The sequence below is a fragment of the Chelonoidis abingdonii genome, chromosome 11 (genome assembly GCF_003597395.2).
Source record: "Chelonoidis abingdonii isolate Lonesome George chromosome 11, CheloAbing_2.0, whole genome shotgun sequence".
Classification (NCBI taxonomy): Eukaryota; Metazoa; Chordata; order Testudines; family Testudinidae; genus Chelonoidis; species Chelonoidis abingdonii.
The window spans coordinates 61,033,106-61,042,647 of record NC_133779.1 but is presented as its reverse complement, the minus strand read 5'-3'; positions in this window follow the sequence as shown (position 1 = coordinate 61,042,647).

Sequence of the window (9,542 nt, the reverse complement as noted above, 5' to 3'; positions counted from 1 at the left end):
ATATTTTTAATCTCACATCCTATTGAAGCGGTTCTGTGCCCTCAGATCAGACTTAGAATGACCCCAGTGGGAAATTAGGCAGCATCATGTCCCGGGCACCAGGCTGGGGACTCTGGAACGGCTCGGAAAGTTCAGACAGGCCCCTCCTGCAGTGACCCCTCTCGGGCCAGACTCTCACCAGGGCCATTCTCTGACCTCGGGGCGTTCAGCCCCCTGTTCATACTGTGAGCTCACCGCCGGGAGCCTGCATGAATTGCACACCTGTGAAAGCCCTACCCGCCCCCCACAGGGCCCTGCCCCCCAACGTCGCTGTCAGCAGTGACTCAGCTAGTGGGTGACACAGAAGGGTTGATTAGTCACTGAGAATATGGTGTAGAACAGAGCTTGTTAGCACAGTAACCAGGGAGGTTCAGCAAAGTCCATCTTGGGGGGACCCAGAGCCCTGGGCTCCCCCCACCCCAATTCCCAAACCAGGAGACCACTCAGTTCCCAGCAGCCCACCATCCATCACATCCAGGTGCCTGGCCTCCCCCTTTCTCTGCTCCCAGCTCCTCTGGCTGGCTCTTGCCGAGGATGGGCCCCGGTCATGTTGCCAGGATACAGTGTCCAGCCATTGTCCGGGCCCAGGCAGCTAGAAGACTTGGCAGTCACACTTGCCCTCTAAGGATCTCTGCACAATCACACACCCCTGTCCCACCACCTAGATATTGGTGCAACGCACAGGGTAAACTGAGGCACACACTGGCTTCAGACAAAACATTAAGAAAATTCCCACCTTGGCATGCACAGACTGGGAGCTACACAGGAGAACGTCAGTTCAGCCTCCAGTGGGGGTGCAAACTGTTTGGGACCTGTCAAAGGAGCCACAGTACATAAGAGACGTGCTGGAGCCGGGGACCCAGCTGTGGGGCTGTCCTGTGGGATTCTGGGGCCGGGGAATAAGAAGGGGACGTTCCCAGAGAGCCTGTATCACGGTCAGATGCATGGGACGCTCTGGGGTGCTGCGGCACGATCGTTTCACCTTAGCCCCACTCCCTGAGCCCCCCTACTCAGTTTCAGTTTGCCTTGTAGCGGGTCCGCATTCATCAGAGACTTTTGTGCAGGGCCGTCCTTATCCACACGCAAACTACGCAGCTGCGTAGGGCACCAGGAAATTGCTCCAGTGGCCAGCCCGGTCCCCCAGCTGAGCCACCCAAGAAAGCTGCCCCCACCCCTGCTCCGCCTCTTCTCCACGGCTCCGGCTCCTACTCTGCTCCAGCCCCACCTCTTCCTGCCATTGCTCTGCCCCTGCTCCACCCCACCCCTTCCCGCCCCTTCTCTGTCCCACCTCTTCCCACCCCTCCTCCAACCCCACCCTGCCTCTTCCCACCCCTGCTCTGCCCCTTCCCTGACTCCATCCCTTCCCCAAAGCCCCTGCCCCTGCTCCGTCCCCACCCCGCCTCTTCCCACCCCTGCTCTGCCCATGCCCCGACTCCACCCCTTCCCCAAAGCCCCTGCTCCGCCTCTTCCCCAAAGCCCCTGCCCCACCTCTTCCCACCCCTGCTCTGCCTCAACCCCATCCCCACTCCACCCCTTCCCCAAAGCCCTGCCCATGCTCTGCCCTAGCCCCACCTCCACTCCACCCCTCCCCTGAGCTGCATCCCGGTGAGTACTGGGGGGCGGGAGCCAGGGGAGCAGAGCAGAGCAGAGCAGGCTGGGGCCAGGTCGCTCCACTTCCTGCTGCCCAGTGAGTGGGGGTCGGGGCCACCCTGCAATCACCGGGCAGCAGGATGTGGAGCAACCTAGTCCCCCCGCCCTGCTGGCTCATGCTGGGAGGAGGTTTCCCCCCTGCCCCCCAAGCCTGCTCCTGTCCCCCTGTGGAGGCCTGGGGTCAGGGCCAGCCCCCTCCTCCTACAGGGGGCTTGCATAAGGAACCAAAATGTCTAGGGAGGGCCCTGCTTTGTGTGCTGTCCATCCATCTTGGTTTGGCTCTTCCAACCTGCCTCTGAGCCTCCACTGTGAAGTTTAACACCCTGCTTCTTTGAGAGTCTTTGGATTTCCCCTGGCCAAACCAGCTCAGCCTGGACTCCCTCCGCTGTTCATTGGTGCCACCTTCCCGTTTCCCGCATTTGTGCCAAACACGGCCCTTCCTTGGCGCTACGAGCCGCCAGCATAACGTTCTGCTTTCCACCCTGGTCAGGATCTGCTCCCATCTCTTCCTCGGGCACCAGCGTCTGGAGCCATAGAAAAAGGCCGGCTAACTACCAGCGTCTTTAATTTTTACTTTCAGTTTGCTGGACATTGGCCTAGCACAGACCTGCACATCTGTCGCAGACAGCGCACGGCTTCGGCCCCCTCTAGTGGTTGCACTGTGGCAGAGGTTTCCGAGTCTGGGACTGCACGGCTGCTCTCGCACAAGACCCTCTAGCTCAGGGCTGGACTTACGGACCCAGCTGTTGCAGGTTCAATTCCACCCAGTAAGGACACGCTCAGGAGGGCTGCTCCGTCCAAAGAGACAGCAGCACCGGTCTGATAAAGCACCTGCCACTCAACCTCTGTGGGGGGGAAAGAGTTCAAATATTTGATTGTTAGTGTTGGGACTAGGACCCCCCCCAGTGCTAGGTGTGAGACATTGTGATTGCTATTTATTAGGTGTATTACGGTAGCCCCCCAGGCACCCCAGTCATGGCCCATGACGCCACTGCGCTAGGCGCTGTACATCTTTAATGCCATTTATCAGGTCTCCAGCCTGTCATGGTGACCTTTGACCCAGTCATCTCATTCTCCTCAGGGCCCTCCCTGTCCAGAATAGCTAATGAGAACCCGGGATCTCTCCCGACCAGGAGATAAAAAGGATCATGATCCGTCCATGAATGGGTGTCGCCGTTGTCGGCCAAGCCCAGCTCAAGGAGATGTTCCTGCCAGGCCCACAGCTCTTCAGATGGGAGTGTCCGCAGCAGGCCATGCAGGGTCTGGTGAAACCTCTCGCACTGAGCGTTTCCTGGCTTTTGGCTATGCCAGACAGTTTGCATAGTTCAGGTCTTGCCTCTGACTGAAAATTCCTCCCACACAATGGCATCAGCCTGCAAAAAGCTGAATCATTCATACACATGACTGGCCCAGGTGGCTACAGATGCCATCTTGTTACTGTGATTTTGCACAGGAGAACAAAGGGATTTCCACCCACAGGAGAGAGCATATAAAAGACCCTGGAAGCCTCTCCAATTTTGTCTTAGCTGGCTCAGAAGATAGCCTCTCCGCCCCAAGAGATGCTTAAAAGAAGCGGAACAAAAGAAAGTAACTACAGGGGGTGTCAGTGGTTGCTGGACCCTGACTAGGAAGGAGTCTAGTCTGTGAAAGAAGCTTATTGGAAAATCTCTGAGGGTGAGATTTATCTGCATTTAGTTTCCTACTGTATTAGGCTTAGACTTGTGTGGTTTTGTTTTATTTTGCTTGGCAATTTATTTTGTTCTATCTACTATTACATGGAACCACTTAAATCCTACTTTTTATATTTAATAAAATGACTTTTACTTATTAATTAACCCAGAGCAAGTAATTAATTCCTGGGGGGGAGGGGACAGCTGTGCATCTCTCTTTCTCCGTGTTATAGAGGCGAACAATTTATGAGTTTACCCTGTATAAGCTTTATACAGAGTAAAACTGATTTATTTGGGGTTGGGAACTGGGTATCTGGGTGCTGGAAGCAGGAACACTTCTTAAGCTGTTTTCAGTTAAGCCTGTGGCTTGTGGGGGACGTGGTTCAGACCTGGGTCTATGTTTGTAGGAGGCTAGTGTGTCTGGCACAGGAAGACAGGGTACTGAAGTCCCAAGCTGCCAGGAGCTGCTGTATCCTTAATCAAAAGCAGCCCCAAAAAGCAGGAAAAAAAAGATTAAAACAAGTAGCTTTGAAATCCTTTCAAGGGAAACTTACTAGTCTCGGGTGGGAGTTGACTTAAGTCCCTTTTTCAGTACAAGGGTTTAAGACATTAGGGGATTTTATCCAGATTTCTGACATGGTTGATGAAATTATTCTGGGATCCAACTGGTCGATCAAAAACCATGTGGTGATCAATACGTCTAGAGGTACCCCTGGGAAGTTAGAAATTCCCCCTCCACATTCAGGAGAATCTGGGCAGGATGTCAAATTAACAAAAGGGCGAGAGAGACCAGTAGCTGTACTTACATCCCAACTAGCTGAAGAGCGGCGCTTGAAATTCCCCTCAGTACGGACTCAAAAGACAATAGATAGCAGTAAAATTAACGCTTGTGTGAAGATTGTTGGGGAATTTGTGCCTCCTTAAAACCAATACTTCTACCCAAGAGAGGCAGAGGCCCAACTGATGCAAACCACCCAGGAATTACAGCAAGAAAGGGTCATTGGAAAAACAAAATCACCCTTTAACACCCCTGTGTGGCCAGTGCTGAAGGCAGACAGCCAATCCTGGCATCTAACAATTAATTACAGAAGAATCAGTACGGGCATCATTCCTATGGCTCCTATTGTGGTCGTTGTGACACAGGTCATACAAACAGAGCAGGCCACATCTAACCATTTCTCAGTTATTGATTTGGCCAAGTGTTTCTTTGTCATCCCCCTACATCCGGACTCCCAAGGTCAGTTTTGCCTTTACAATAAAGGAGCAACAATGGACCTTTTGTCGGTTACCCCAGGGATACCACAATAGCTGGCTACTGCTCATCAGCATGTTGTGGATACGCTAGGCCGGTTGAGTCCACAAGAAAGGCCTTTTGTGTTTTCATATGTAGATGACATTTTGATTTTGGGGGAAACCAAGGCACAAACTCAAACAGTAACGGAGAAAGTTTTGGCGCTAGTTCAGGAAACAGGGTACAAAGTCGCCTGAGACAAGGCTCCATTGGTGCTACTTCCGGTTACACACCTGGGCAAAGTGGTTGGACAAGACAGGTGGGTCAGAGGAAGGTCAGGGGACTGGTAGAAATGCTGGCCCCTGCTGATGCTCACTCTTCTTTAAGAGTTCTGCTAGGAGGATTCAATTTCCTTCGACCCCCATTCATAAATATGCTGAAATCACTCCCCCGCTTGTGGAGACTGCTAAAGGAAAAGACAGGCTGTGACTGGGGAAAAGAGCAGCACTCTGCTTTAACCCTGCTGAAACACAAGGCTCTCGCGGCCCCAGCCCTGCATTTCCCTGATGAATCACTGCCTTTTGTTATTTACTTGGCTGCCACTAACATGGCCTTGGCTGCTAAGCCGGTGCCAGCAGCATATGAATCTAGGAAATTACAAGGAGCAGAAATAAATGTTGATCCCAGTGAATGTGAATGTCTAGCAGCCGCCTGGGCAGTACAATCTTTTCAGCCCCTCATAGGAACAGCCCCTATTACTATCCAAAGCACCTTGTTTATATAGTGACCTTCCTTCACTGGGACCAATGAGTGTCGCATCGTCAAGCTGTGATCAATTGTTGTTTGACGAGTGCTTGTTTTCTTAAATTCTCCTTCTCATCCTTGATCGTGTTCTCTCATCAGTCTCTCAGGGAGTTACCCAAGCCTGGTTGTGATCACAGCTATCTTGTGCCTGTTGGTAGGTGCCTGTCCCAGCTTTTAGAGTCATCAATCTGCCCTCCTCTGCAGGGGTGAAAGCAACTTAAAGGACTTACTGGTACTCCAGAGTCCTGCGGATGGGGAGGGGCCTCAACTGGAAGAGGCGTGGCCTCTATCTGAAGAGGTGGGGCCTTTAAATCCAGGGGCTTTTAAATCAGGATTTAAAGGGCTCAGGGATCTGGCTGAAGCTAGGAGCCAGGCCCTTTAAATTAACCCTGGAGCTACCAGCTGCAGAGGCGGCTGGGAGCCCTGGGGTTTGGGCAGGGGTGAAAGTAATTTACATTTCTTATGCATATGGTCCAGTCGCAAGCAACCCACCCACCTCTCCTACGTGCTTCACGGATCCCTCCCCTTGCATGACATAGATAGAGAAAATAAAGCTGCTATTACTGCTACCAGCACTGTCTGTAATAAAACTTTACTATTGGAATACGCCTGAAAAAGTGAAAACTCACTGTCACATTTTTCTCCGTGTCTTCCCTCCTCCTCCTCCAGCCAGGCTGCCGATGCCAGACTCTGTGCTTTCTCCCTGCCTGGCACTCAGCAGCTGCTGCAGAGGCTTCCCTCTAGCTTGCAGCAGGGACACTGCCTCCTGCATAAGAACAGTTTAAACGCAGTCGTTCCCTCATGGTTCAGCCCCCAGGGTTAAGAGAGGTTTCTGGCATCTTTGTTAATTTCACTCCCAGTTGTTGAGGGGAGGGGGGACGCTGTGTGTGACCATGGCAGGGGCAGTTCTTTTCTGCCCCCTGGATGAGGGGATCTCCAATACTACTAAAATACAGTAGTAGGGGCCGGTTGCTGGGGTCGGGGCAGTCGGCAGCAGGCTGCAGCTGCATTGTTTGTGACACACACATTCCTACGTACACATACATACCGTATGTATGTGTGTGTGTATGAATGTGTCACAAACGATGCATCTACAGCCTTCCACCGACCAGCAGTGACCCCAGCAAGCGGCCCCTGTGGGCTCCTGCCTGCAGAGAGCCAGGAGGTGCCACTGGGCTGGGTCTGCCAAGGAGTAAGTAACCAAGGCTAAAACCACAGCCAGCCAGCCAGGGAGGGAGCCTGGGTGGGGAGGAGGAGAGGAAGGGAAAGTCAGGGGTGAATGAAGGACAATTGGAATAGCCTTCATGAAATGTACAAGATATTTAAAGAAAGTTTTATCAATTTCAGCCTCTGCACTCTGCAGGCAGGACAAAACAAAAAGAGATCTGAGATTGCACCCGCTGTCCTAAGGACATTTCAGGTGTTTAAATCAATATAGAAAGAGGGTGGATTGGAATGGAAAACTACTATTTCTTTCAAAGGAGGCACAATAATTTCGCTGAATATTCAGTTTTCCCCTCCAATCCCTTTGTGGTTTTGTCTATGGGCTATTTGCTTTCCCTGTAAATCTTTAGTTGCTTTAGCAAAATTGCTTTGCCCAAAATAAACCCTAATCATCATGACATCTTTCCACATGTTCTCCATGTTTTTTTGTGTTGTTTTTTTTTAAACAGTAACATTTCAAAGAGGATCTGCAAGCAGTTTGGACATCACAACCATGATCCTCTGCTGGGGAGAGGAATGGGATAGATTTGAACTTGGAAATGGTTCCTGATTTTGATTGTGTTTAGGAGATCCCCTTCATCCCGGGGCAGAAAAGAACTGCCCCTGCCATGGTCACACACACCAAACAACAACTGGGAGTGAAATTAACAAGGATGCCAGAAACGGCTCCTAACTCTGGGCACTGAACTGCACAGGGAACAGCTGAGTTTAAACTGTTCTTTTGCAGGCAGCAATAGCAGGCATCTCAGCCAGTCTACTGCAAGCTAGAGCCTAGAAAACCCCTGCTGGGGAATGGGGAGGAATTCAGAGCCTTGTCTGCAGCTGGCTGGAGGAGGGGGAGGGAGGAGACAAGAAACAATGTGACAGTGAGTTTTCCCCTTCCACCTGCTTTTATTAGCTCAGGATTTAAGCTGTGCAGCCAAATCTTGTATTTGTTGTGTATATTAGTAGGAGAGATCCCCTCATCCCCAGGGGCAGACAGGGACTGCCCCTGCCATGGTCAAACACACCCTCCCCTCGATCCCCTCCCCCCAGCTACTGTGAGTGAAATTAACAAGGAGGCCAGAAACCTAGCCCTGGGGGCTGAACCATCAGGGAACAGCTGAGTTTAAACTATTCTTATGCAGGGAGCAGGCTTCTCTTTCCCTCCCTCAGTCAGTCTCCTTTTCTTACCTATCCTCCGTACCGGCGCGTACCAGCTTACTTTCACCTCTGCTCCTCTGACATCTCAATCGGGGCATGTTGCAATCTCCTGGCGCCTTTAGGTCTGTTCTCGATTCCTCCCTAGAGTTCTGGTCCGGTGATGGCCTTCACACTTATCTTCTAACACACACATTCCTCATTCCCGCGCAAAACGAGATTGATTTACACGGGGCATTTGAACAGGAACATCAAATTGCATTGCAGGAGAAAACAATCCGGGAGTCCTTCTACTTATTTCAAAATGCTAAATTTAAACCTACAACAAAGTGGTAACCCTAAAGGTCTGTTACTGCCTTGAAATCAGCTCCAGACACGAGATTCTGGCTGATGCATCTTTACCAATGGCCCACTAGGCCATTCCTTTCTGCTTTCAGAGAGGGTGGCTGGCAGAATATGGTCAAATCATACATCAATACATTTAATACATGCTACATTATTATTCTTTATCCTTCATTCTAAATTATACAAATTACAAACATAAAAACCTGCTACTATGGCTCAACTATGACCCACTTTCAAGTCTGTAGAACCCAGGCGTCCGGACTTCCACCCTCACTTCTCTCACCTCTGGATCCTGCTTCTCCCAGGGACAGGAGTAGGACCGAAGGGTCCTGCCCTTAATCGACATGGCACCAGGAACAGAACCCAGGAGTCCGGCCGCCCTATCCCTTGTGTGACCCACTACCCCCCATTGCCACCCCAAGCCTACCAAGGGGAGTTGGTATTGCTCATTCCTCTAATTTGATTTCCCAGCAGGAAAGAAGGAGGATTTGTCAGTGTGCACAGATGCCCAAGGGGTGGGCAGGGCTGATGAGAGGAAGAGAAACTTATAGACTCTCTCAGGTGAAGTGTGCAGACCCATGTAAGTTCCTGTATTACATCACAGCAAGTACTTGAGCCCTTCTATAAAGAGAGACAGACACAGCCCCGGTGTGACAGGGTGGAACAAGAGATGGGCACAGCTTTCCCACTCTGCAGAGTCAGCCACCCGCTTCACGCCAGGCAAACTTTAAGGAGCGTTTGGTAAGTGATACCCCTCTGGTTGGTTGGTGCTCTGACCCTGAGACCCCCCTCCCCTCCCAGAGCTGGGGAGAGAACCTAGGAGTCCTGGCTTGAACACTACCCCCTATCTGACCCCCACTCCCCTCCCAGAGCTGGGGAGAGAACCCAGGAGTCCTGGCTTGCACACTGCCACCTCTCTGATCCCCACTCCCCTCCCAGAGCTGGGGAGAGAACCCAGGAGTCCTGGCTTGCACACTGCCACCTCTCTGATCCCCACTCCCCTCCCAGAGCTGGGGAGAGAACTCAGGAGTCCTGGCTTGCACACTGCCCCCTCTCTGACCCCCACTCCCGTCCCAGAGCTGGGATAGAACCCAGCCCCACTCCTCCACCCTATGAATGCTGATGAAGGCAAGAGCCAGCATGCGAATGGGGCAGCTGGCGGGTGCAGTGGGATCATATAAAAAAGGCAAATATTGTTGCGCTCCAGTTCCCTTCCCAGAGAGTGCAAACAACTGCCTGATACTGAGGGGAGGGGAGGGGAGAGAGCCGCCCGCTGCCGCACCGCAGAGGTGACTCCCTGACTCCTGTGTAGACACTTGGACTGCTTCAGCTAGGACCAGGAAATCAACTCTGTCCCCCCTTTACCAGGGAGCATGGGGCAGAGCAGAGACTGAGGGTGGCTGAGCTCCCAACCACAGGTGAGGAAACTGAGGCAGCTG